General features: G+C 41.9%; 1 long non-coding RNA gene across 1 annotated transcript; it reads left to right on the forward strand.

Moving 5' to 3' along the window:
* The first annotated feature begins 9441 nt into the window (after window positions 1-9441).
* Window positions 9442-10499, forward strand: LOC145430003 (uncharacterized). The gene is made up of 3 exons (XR_013910371.1): window positions 9442-9727; window positions 9813-9924; window positions 10005-10499. It is a non-coding gene; the product is annotated as an uncharacterized LOC145430003 (long non-coding RNA).
* Window positions 10500-11231: the final 732 nt, after the last annotated feature.

Here is an 11231-nt window from a genome sequence, read left to right on the forward strand (position 1 = left end):
TCAAAAATCTGTATGTGGTTTCAGGCAGAATTTTGTTGACTGAGCAGAGATGCTGTACCAACTCATACTGGGAAACACCAGAGTGATGTTAAAGTGTCAGGTTTCTGACGTTCTGAGTATTAGATCGTGGCTGGAAAGTAGCAGCCGTGTCAGAAGATATTAGTTTGAAAATGTGTGTGAAACCACATCATAGCTCTTTACAGCTATGCCTGTTTTTAATGCATTGACCATCCTTGTACAGCAGGTACTTTTTCAGAAGATTGTGATACCACTGTGAAGATGATAATTACAGACTTAATAAACTGATCCGTAAGGCCAGCAATGTTGTGGGGATGGAGCTGGACTCCCTCAAGGTGGTGTCGGAGAGACGGATGCTGTCCAAGATAAAGACAATGTTGGATAACACCTCCCACCCACTCCATGACATGCTGGTCAGTCACAGGAGCTCGTTCAGTGAGAGACTGAGATTACCGAAAAGCACCACTGAACGACACAGGAAATCATTCCTGCCTGTGGCCATCTCCCTGTACAACGCATCCACTTAACACACTGTTTGCTGCTACAACTACACATGTTTCTTTTCCAAATATTTATTTATAAGTGACTTATGTATGTATGTATGTATATATATGTATATATTGTACTATTCTTAGTTAGCGTATTGTCTGTCTTGTCTTAATGTTGGTTTAAAATGGAGCACTGTAACAAAAAATAATTTCCCCCAGGGATCAATAAAGTATTCTGATTCTGATTCTGATTCTGATAATTGATGCATGAATGCAGTCCCAGTGACTGAGCACCAAAACTGAATCGTCTCCTCTGTGACGCCAAGTGAATGTTTATGCCAAAACTGGAAAAAGGACAAAGTGATCACCTTAAAACCTCTGGTCACTGCTGTTGCCAGCATGGAAGCATAAACGGACACTAAATTGCAATTGACTCAGTCATTCAGTTAATTAGAATTGTATTTATATAGCACCAAATCACAACAGCAGCTACCTCCAGGTGCCCGATACTGTAAGGAAAATACCCCAACAATAATACAGAGAAGCCACCACATCGTGGCTGCACGCCAATCAAGAAAGTAACCGGTCGTTAAGTGATGACGTGACGAATCCTACTTGCGGGCCTAAAGTAGTCTGCGTTTAATATGGCTTTTGTGTTGTTAACATGTTTAATGTTTTGTATTTTCTTCTATTTGATCTCAAAAAGCTCCTAAAACAGTCAGTGATCACTGTTGACCTCCCTCGGCTTTTATTACCGCTAATCATTTATTTAAGCTCAGTTTTTAAAACCTTAGGATGTAACTACAGCACAGCCCATGCAGCAGTATATGAATGACTAACCTCGTATTGTGGATGGATTATCTCAGTTGTCCTCCTGGCTGAAGTTTGGTCCTTTTACAGCATCCTGCCATGCGATTACATTTGTTCCTGACCACCGACAACACTCACTGTCACTACCCGATCCGTACCGGAAACCCGATCGGTACCCCGCATGCGCGAAAGGTTTCTACTTCCGGTCGTAGCGTTTTACGATAGTTATGGGTCAGAGTATCTGTTAAGATGTTAAGAATAACAAGTATATCTTAAAATGTTTGCAATAATGAAGCATTTCAGTACAATGTAGACAAAAACGAAAAATAAAAAGAAAGTTACGGATCAGGACTCTCCGATCCTTACTGCGCATGTGTAAAGTCTGACCGTACAAATCGGGTCTACCTGATCCGTACCGCGCATGTGCAGATGTTTTCTTCTTCTTCTGTTTGTTTAATGGCAGTTTACTCCCCAGTGTACGAGGATACCGCCACCTGCTGACCGAGCGAATAAACCCTATTATAAACTGAATTATCGTCATTACAAACGTGTGTTAAATCAGATTTAGCGATAGTCGAGTGTGTTTATGCTTGTCTGTGAGGAGAGGATTGTTGGAATAGTGATCATGATGTGCGCTATCACTGTCAATTGTCAGTAAACACTTAATCTGGCTGATGAATCTACACGTGAGATATTACAAAGTCTGCATTATTAACTCTGTAATTAGGCACCATTCTTCTTATTTTACGGTGCTGTTGCTCAATCGGGGGACGCTCTCTGTTGAGGAGAAAAGCATGAATTTCTTTGTATACGGATTATCCATTGTTTAAATGTCCCGGGCAGTCGAAAAGGAGGCAGAGCTGTTGAGAAATGCTAGGAGCTAACTGGGCGCTAACCGTATCATTCAAATATATTGAATGTCGCAATGTTGGCAAAGAGAGGAAGTGACGTAAGATTTGCGCATGCGGGGTACCGATCGGGTTTCCGGTACGGATCGGGTAGTGACACTCACGTTAACTTTTATCGAGTGGAAAAAAAGTTAGCTTGTTTATATTATGCTAACATAGCTGTGTCGCTAGCGGTCACGTAGCACATCATTATATACCAGCTAGCCCAACTTCAGTAACCCTACAAACGTCACTGCTGTTTAGTTTTCTGTCTTCATTTATGTTGGAAGTGATAACAGAGCTGTACGTTTTAATTTGTTTCCAAAACCCCGCAGTCAGGACATGCTATATTTTATTTAGATAGAAGCTAGCGAGCTAACTTCCTGCTAACTTCTAACTCCGTTAAATGTCATAAATTCCGTTTTCATGGATGCCTGGATGTTAAACTCAATTGTTACACCTGGTAGAGCAGAACTGATCATTTTATTAAAGATGAAAGACTTTAGACAGTTTTTCAACTCTCAGTAATGCCATAGTGATCGTTTGATATATGGACCTGCAGCGGAGTTTAGGCCCAGACACGGCTAGTGACGTCAGACTGAACGACCGGATAGATCCAGATCCAAGAATGTGCACACTGAAGCTGCAACACAGATGTTTGCATTTACCAAACACAGTGGCTGATGTACAGCTGCGTGTCTGATTTTTGCAGCATAGCCAGACCAAATTAGAGCTGACCAAAGTCACGGTGAATGGAGGAGCCACCCACACTAACATCTCATCTCCTCTGAGAACCTCCTGAAGCTCCAGTTATCATTATCAGGCAGTGTGTGTGTGTCTACACAGAAATGTTAGGCGTATCTCCTTAATAATCAATTTATGTAGTAATAAAAGACACGTGGGCTGAAGGAACGATGTTCCCATTAACCTTTCTGGAACTGACAGCATCATCTCTTCAGACAGAGGATTTCTTAACCTGAACAGTGGAAGCAGCAGGGGTCACTACAAGAGTCTGACAACACGTCAAATTCCCACGCTGCTTATTTACGTGTGTCTCAGAATAAAATGTTGTTTTAACGTAGGCTACCTTCAGAAATGATATGTCACTATTAAAGATGTAAATCACATGACTCTAAACTGGGAAACAACTGAAGCTCAGATTTCAATGTCAGCTTTGTGTGTTTTGAGGGAACGGGCGTCATTCTTTGTGTAACATTGATACATAACAGAGCATTTGTCTACTTTTTGCCATTGATGTTGACAAATGAAGTGTAATGATTATTAACTGTTGAACTTTCAATACAATTGCTAAACACAGCTGTTGTTTTAAGCATCTTTATATGCTGTGTTTTTAAGTCCACTTTGATATTGAAATGAGGCAAACTTACATATTTATTTATACAACACTGCTTTTGTTTATTTGCTTTCTTTCTTTACAAATTAAATTTACTTGCTGCTGGTAAGTGATTTTCATAAGAAGCAGGTCATGCACAACCTGAAAGGCATGGGCTACATAACAAGCAGTGCAAACTGCAGCAGGACTAAACAGGAGGGGCTGCAGTGTTTGGCATACATTAGTCTGATGATCTGACATTTCTGTCAGTCCCTGAGAAATATTATTTATCATATCAGAATTAAGCATCTCCTCATCACCATGTGTTCTCCAGCAAAGATGCTAAATCAGTGCTAATCTTACTCTTTTCTCTCATTAATGTCAGCAGGGATGTTTATTTTGAATGTGCGCGGAGTACTTTCACATGGAACACGCAACTGAATTTATCTAGTTACAACTTTATCACAGTGAACTTCTTAGAGCCTGTGACAGTCTGGAGGTTGCATGCAGGCATCATAGCAGTTTGCCAGTCTGACACACAGGAGCATGTAAAAGGGAAAAGGGGACTCGGTGGCAGCTAAATGTGAGACAAGTGCTTCTGTCCTCTGTCTCACACACACACACACAAACACACACACACACACACACACACACACACACACAGTTCACACTCTGGTGGGTGAAGTGAGCACTAAACCCTGACCACTGCCACCAAAGTGAGATATTTTTACAACACTGAAATCACACAGATCCCAACATGCTGAAAGACGCTCAGTGGTGTTGTTATATTATTTTATCTGGAATGATCCACATGTGACCAGGTTGCAGGCAGCTTGTACATGAAAACATTAAAGTACAGATCAAGCCAAAGCACCACACCGTTCTCTTTTATATTAAGGCTTTTCCCTGGACAAACACGTGTTTTTGCACATGCCATCATCGGCTTTGCTAAGGACAGTATGTAACACAAAGGTGTCTCTCTCTGTTTTTCTTAACCTTGACCTTTTCTGATGTAAAATGACATAAGAAAAGCTTAAAATGCATAAACATGATTTATTCTGGCGCGTGTACACAATCCCATGATGTCATGGCTTTTGACTGGGTTATTAGCACTTCACTGAGGATGGACCACAGGCTGTAGCGCCACATAGTTTCAGCTACTGCTACACTGTTATGCTGTGTGCATCTAATTAAAAATGAATATCACATGTTCATGTATTATTTTGGAAAAATGTGTCTTCATTCAAGTGTGTGTCACCACAGTGCACACTCGTTTGGTTTAGTGGTTTAACTATTCCTCATACTCATACTGGCAGAAGTTCCCAATGAGCACTCAGTCAGCAAAGGGAAGCATGCCCACTCACAGCTCACCTGCATACCTCCATCACTCTTCTTCTCACATTCCTTGGATTCCTCGGGCCTTCTCACCGACACCGTGCTGCCTGCTGAAAGAAAGAAATGATTTAGAACTGAAAGTTAATCTGGAGGAATATTTATTCCTTGAAGTGTGCGGGGGTGGTAAAAGTCCATCACAGGGCTTCCACTTAACCTATATATTCTTTTTGACTGTTGGAGAAAGTCAGAGCACCCAAAGTAACCCACACAAGCAGAGAGAAAACATACAAACCCCAGCCACCCTGAGAGGTGACAGTGCTGCCCAGCTAAATGCAGGGGGCAGCGATGACCTCCACTGAACTTTATCCAATTTCCTCTGGCCGGTCCAGCTTTCCAAAGACATACGTGTCAGGTTAGTGGGTGTCCCAATCACAGCAACTGTAGCCTCAAGGTGATTTAGGTCCTATAGGTTAGACCCAACAACATTAGAAAGAAAACCCCAACAATTAGACAAAACCCTGGAAGAAAAACTCAATTTTAAGAACAAGAAACCTCCAACAGGACCGGGCTCAGGGAGGGGCAAAGAGTGGGCAACAGGACAAAAGGCTATAAAATAGTCACACAGAGAGAGTGAAGAGAAGTGAATCAGAAACACTGAGAGCATCATGAGACCAGCAGCCTACAGTATAACTAAGGCCACATGATCCAGCCTTAACTATGTGTGTTGTCAATCTTAAAGTAGATGGTGTCTGTCTCCCAGATTCGAATTATGAAGAGAGGCCTGAAGCTGAAGACTTCCACTGTACTGCTGAACGAGCGAATAGCTTCATTAGAATACAGTGCTGCAAGGTCTTTAAGATAGAGCAGGGCCTGCTTTTAATCAACGTCATTTTAAATTCAGATGTGGATATAACAGGGTGCTGATGAAGAGGAGCTAAAGTGGGAGCGATGCTGTGTTTGTCCTGTCCCAGTTAGAACTGTTGCTGTGACATTTGGGAACAGCTGAAGGCTTTTCAGGGAACGTTTAGGATAAAAGTAATAACTGCAGTCGAGTTTCTAGCAGAACTCTGACACAGGATGTTTCAAATTGTAACAATGTTGCACAAATAAATGAAGACAGTCCTACATATTTGTTTAATACGCACACTGAAGGACAGCGAATGGATTGAATAAGATCCAATACAATACAATGAAGTGTTATAATAGTGTAATTAAATAGTGATCAGTGCTTTTAAATGCTTCACTGAGATCCAGCAGGACAAACAGAGTCAGACTAAAACTATTCAAATAAACAATTCTGCCTGAAGTCATCAGTTAACTGTTTGTCACCCAGTCTGTGCAGACAAACAAAGGGAAGGTCAGAAATCGTTCTAAAATTAGCTTTGACTGCTGAATCAAATGATGTTGTTTGATGTAACAGTTCGATGACTGATGCCTCAGAAGTCTGTGGTACATAAAAAATCTGTGAATATGTTTTACCTTCAGTTTCATTTCACGACTTTGTTAAACATCATTCTTACTGGTCGTCAGCCACAGCTGAGACCAAACCCACTCTGCTCTGGGAACTCTCTGTGGACAGAGCTTTGATTGTGTTCACATGAAGCAGCACTATGAACGGCTGAAACAGCATGTTTAAAGGAACTGAAAAAATGGGAAATATGATGTGAATAGTTTGCTTTTATGAGGTAAACAAATCTGCCTAATTTGCCATTTGAATGATGACAGCAGGCCTAAAAACTCTGGTTTTTAGATCCATATTCGAGGATTCACCTGTTATAAGTTCTGTTTTAAGAGAAATCCTGCCAGGCTTTAGTCTTCTCTGTGTGCTCTGCCTCTTCTTCCTGTCTGCTGAGTAAAGCAGCTCATACCAAGATAAGCTAATTAAAAGCAATGCTTGTTTAAGCACCACAAAATGGGCAACAAAGGGTGTTTAAAAAGTGCTGCTCACACAGAATCCAGTCAATTAGAGGACAACCTTCCTGGGAGAAGTTGCCTTCTATTTTAGGTTAATGCACATGGTCCCTGTGCACGTCTGTCCACACACACTTTCTCAGACACAGTCTTACTGATGCAAACTCAGTCTCTTTGTGCTCACCAAGTGCTGATGCGGGAGTTTTGATTCATTTAAAGCTCTGCTAGAGTCACAGATCTCACCGTCATTTTCAAGACAAACACTCGGGACTCAGAGCCGGCCATGGAGGACAAACAGCTAGCCTGCCACACACTCGTCATCATGCTGGTGAGGCTCAACTCCACAATATCCTCCTCTTCTTTGTTCTGCTTGTCTTTCTTATCTGTCCTCACACATCTCTCAGTCTATTTCCAGCTCTTCAGGTCCACTTCCCTCTTCCTCCCTTCTGCTTTCTGTTTTCTTTCATACGAGCCGCTTTGCATTCACCAGATAACGACACAAAATTCAATTTCTCGCTGAGTTACCTCCCTAATGGCTAAGTGGCGGTGTGTGTGCTGCGTGTTGAAGGCTGAGGCTGGTGGGTGGCACACAAACGGATGTTCCTGTGCTGCACTGAGTTGGTGGCTGTTTTCACATCAGAACCCAGAAACGAGCAGCGGCGTTTGGCGCAGCACGGCAGGAGGCGGTGAATCGCAGTGGCAAAGAGGCTGCATGATGTGGAGGAGCTTTCCATAGACAAAAGGCTGAGTGCTAACTGCCACAGCAAACACGCACATGTGGAAGGGCCGCAGTGTCGAATGACAACACAGCAGTGTCTCGCAGCCTGTGTGGGAGCAGAGCATCTATCCGTTTCCATTCATTATCCTTCCTCTACATTGAAGTCTAAAGCAGCCATTTGATCTCGTTTAGAAAAAGAGGAACACAAAGACTCTGCTGCATGTACAGGACATACAGCAGGATCATTAGGAAACAGCTAAAAGTCTAACCTAACAACACTGCAACATATAAACAAAGCAAATGAATAAATGGAGCAGCTTGTGAATTATACATGGGCAGCAGTGCAGTGACCAACAGCAGCAGGTATCACAGTGAACGGGTGAATTAAAGTGTCAGTGACAGGCAGCATGGAACTGGCACATGATGTAATACTTGTTTAAGTTAGTATCAGTCCCGAAAAGGAAAATGCAGCAGAAGATGTCCTCACAGCCCAGAGCCAACGAAACCCTTTCACCTCAGTTCATACAGAAACCAACCACTGAAGAGTCCAGGTCATTCAAAAGACACGAGACATGGAGACTCCTCCCTCACAACACACGGAACAACAACAACAACAACAATAATAATAATAATAACAACAACAACAATAACAATAATAACAATAATAATAACAATAATAAAAACAACAATAATAATAATAATAACAATAATAATAATAACAACAACAACAACAACAATAATAATAACAACAACAACAATAATAATGATAATAATAATAATAATAACAACAACAACAACAATAACAACAACAACAACAATAACAACAACAACAACAATAATAATAATAACAATAATAACAATAATAATAACAACAATAATAACAATAATAATACTTGTAATAATAACAGTAGTAAAAAAACTAACAGTATTATAAGAGAAGTCAAATAAAATATTTAAAAATAAATCCTTTGCAGGATGATTTTATTAGTAACTCTTGCACGTTGTACAACAGTGGATCTGAATAATCTGCTGCTTGTCCAGTAAGTGTTGCACAGGGTGGAGAGGACTCTGCATGATGGCTGGCACTTTGTTCTGTCACCTGCTTTAGTCGGTTAGTGCTACCAGCTCCAACATTACTCTCCACAGACACTGAGCTCACTGCAACGGACTGACAGGAAGTCTCCAGCAAAGTGAAGGATCACAGTTCCTGCAGGAAACAGAGCCTGGTCATCCTGCTCATCAGAGCTTCTGTGTTAAGTCTTCCAGTTAAGCCTGCAGTCACTGTGGATACTCATACTCCACCACATCTTTTTGTCTGGAGCTGAACACCGTTTCTCTGATCTGGAGTCAGCTGCCTGCATCATTCAGTCCCAGAGCTGGGCCCTGTTTCAGGAAGCCGGTTTAGTGGAAAAACTGAGTAAGTATACCCTGAGTTAACGAAAACTCTGGGTTTTCGGTTTCACAAAGCGAGTTCAGCTGCAGCCTGAGTGAGTCACTATGACGACACACGCCGTGAAGCTAACCTGCCCCCTAGCAGGTTTACCACAACTAACCCTGACTGTCTCCGCCCCTTTGTCGGAAACCTGACAGTAGGAAGTGTCAGACATGGCGTGTCCCTTCCTTGAAGAGCCGGTAGATATCGAAGCCCAAATTCTCCGCAGAGCTCTCCGCCGGGAGAGAGTGATTCGAGCGCGTCTGGACATTTTATCATTTCCTGATGATTTTCTGTGCGAACGTTACCGTTTTTCAGCACAATCTATAATTTATTTGGATAACATCCTCAGGCCATATATTACGCATGTGACACATCGCGGACATGCTCTCAGTTCATTGCATATTATTTGTATTGCACTTCGGTTTCTTGCAAACGGGAGCTTTCTGTATAATATTGATGACGCTGAGCACGTTTCCAAGGCTACCGTCTGTCGGGCAGTCAGGAATGTTACAGTTGCACTGAAACGTCTCCTGTACTCGTGTGTGGTGTTCCCCGGTCACAGACCCACAAGATTTATCAAAGAGGGATGCCACAAAATTGCAGGTATCAGGATGAACAAAACTTAATTTATGATGTGGTGATACTTGAACTACTACTTAAATTTTACATTTATTTTCAGGGTTCCCAGGCGTGATTGGCTGTATAGATGGCACTCACATTCCAATTATTGCTCCTTCAGTAAATGAAGGAGACTATGTGAACAGGAAGTCTTTCCACAGCATTAATGTACAGGTACATAGTTCCCTGTAGCATTTCAAACTAACAAATTATTTCATCATAGTAATGGATGCTAATTTGTGTTCTCTGCACTGTGAAGATCATATGTGATGCTGCCAACATTATCACAAATGTGGAAGCCAAGTGGCCAGGCTCTGTCCATGACTCACAAATATTCCGTGAATGTACACTGAGCACAAAATTTGGACATGGTGAGTTGAAAATACTTTAAAATATATAAAGACCAATTGCTTCAGGGACATTTGAACTGAAGTGTATCCTTCTGTCTTAGGAGAGTTCACTGGCTACTTGCTTGGTGATAGGGGGTATCCATGTTTACCCTATTTGCTTACCCCTTACCCTGACCCTGAACCGGGCCCACAGCAGCGATATAATCTGGCTAATTGCAGGACAAGAGCCAGAGTTGAAATGACTATCGGAATGCTTAAGGCCCGGTTCCAGTGCCTGCAAAGACTCAGGGTCACCCCAGAAAGGGCATGTGACATTATTGTGGCATGTGTGATTCTTCACAACATTGCCACAATTAGAGGGGAACACTGTCCTTCTGAACCAAACATCAGCAGTGATCCAAACCATGAACATCCTGACCCTCCCACGGACATACAAGATGGAAGAGCAGTCAGAGACACCATATGTCACAATCATTTCCTTTGACCCATCACCTCAACATGTTGAAAGAAGAATAAACAGATTTTTTGTTCAACTGGCTTTATTGGTCGCCTGTATTTCCTGTACACAAAGTATTAAAAGATGTAAACCTCATAAAGTGTCTCTGTTGCTTCCTCCTCTGTAACAGCTGTCAATGTTTCTTCATTATTTTCCTGTAGTAAAGAAATAAACAACATTGCTGTTCTACTGTAAACTCATATAATCTGTGGAGTATTACTCACAACTGCATGTTGGTCTGGCTCAACAGGAGGCTGCACCAGATGCAGTACACCATCACCATCAACTGATAGAATATGAGGTTTATACAGGTCACTTATAACTTACAAGGGACCAAATGGCAATTAACAAACATACCAATCACCTTACACTTCATTGTCATTATGCTCTCAAAGACAACCAAGACTGAGGGAAGGCAAAATCAGTAGGAAAATAACTTCACTACAAAATAATCCATTATGGTAAAGAGTTTATCAAATGAATGAGTAGCACTGCGAAGGTGACTGTGAAGAAAGGATGTATGCACATCATGTATTATTTTGAATTTACCCCCTATGTAGGCACTTGTGTCTTGCGGGGTTATTGACTCAGAGGATGTCCCCGCAGAGATGCCTTCGGCCACAGGGCGCCCACTGTTTTGGCTGAGGGCCAACTGCTCAGCCTCTGTGAGTGGTGGTGGTGGAGGACCCCCATCTGTTTTTCGGGCCTCCGCTTTTTTTCTGTTGGCTATAACGGGTCACATTTGAGCATACAGAGTAAGCAAATATGTACTTGTAATGTGCTCAGATAATTTCAATAAGTGCTTACAGACAGAAAATTAATGTAGCCTCTA

Source organism: Astatotilapia calliptera, chromosome 2 (genome assembly GCF_964374335.1).
Source record: "Astatotilapia calliptera chromosome 2, fAstCal68.1, whole genome shotgun sequence".
Classification (NCBI taxonomy): Eukaryota; Metazoa; Chordata; class Actinopteri; order Cichliformes; family Cichlidae; genus Astatotilapia; species Astatotilapia calliptera.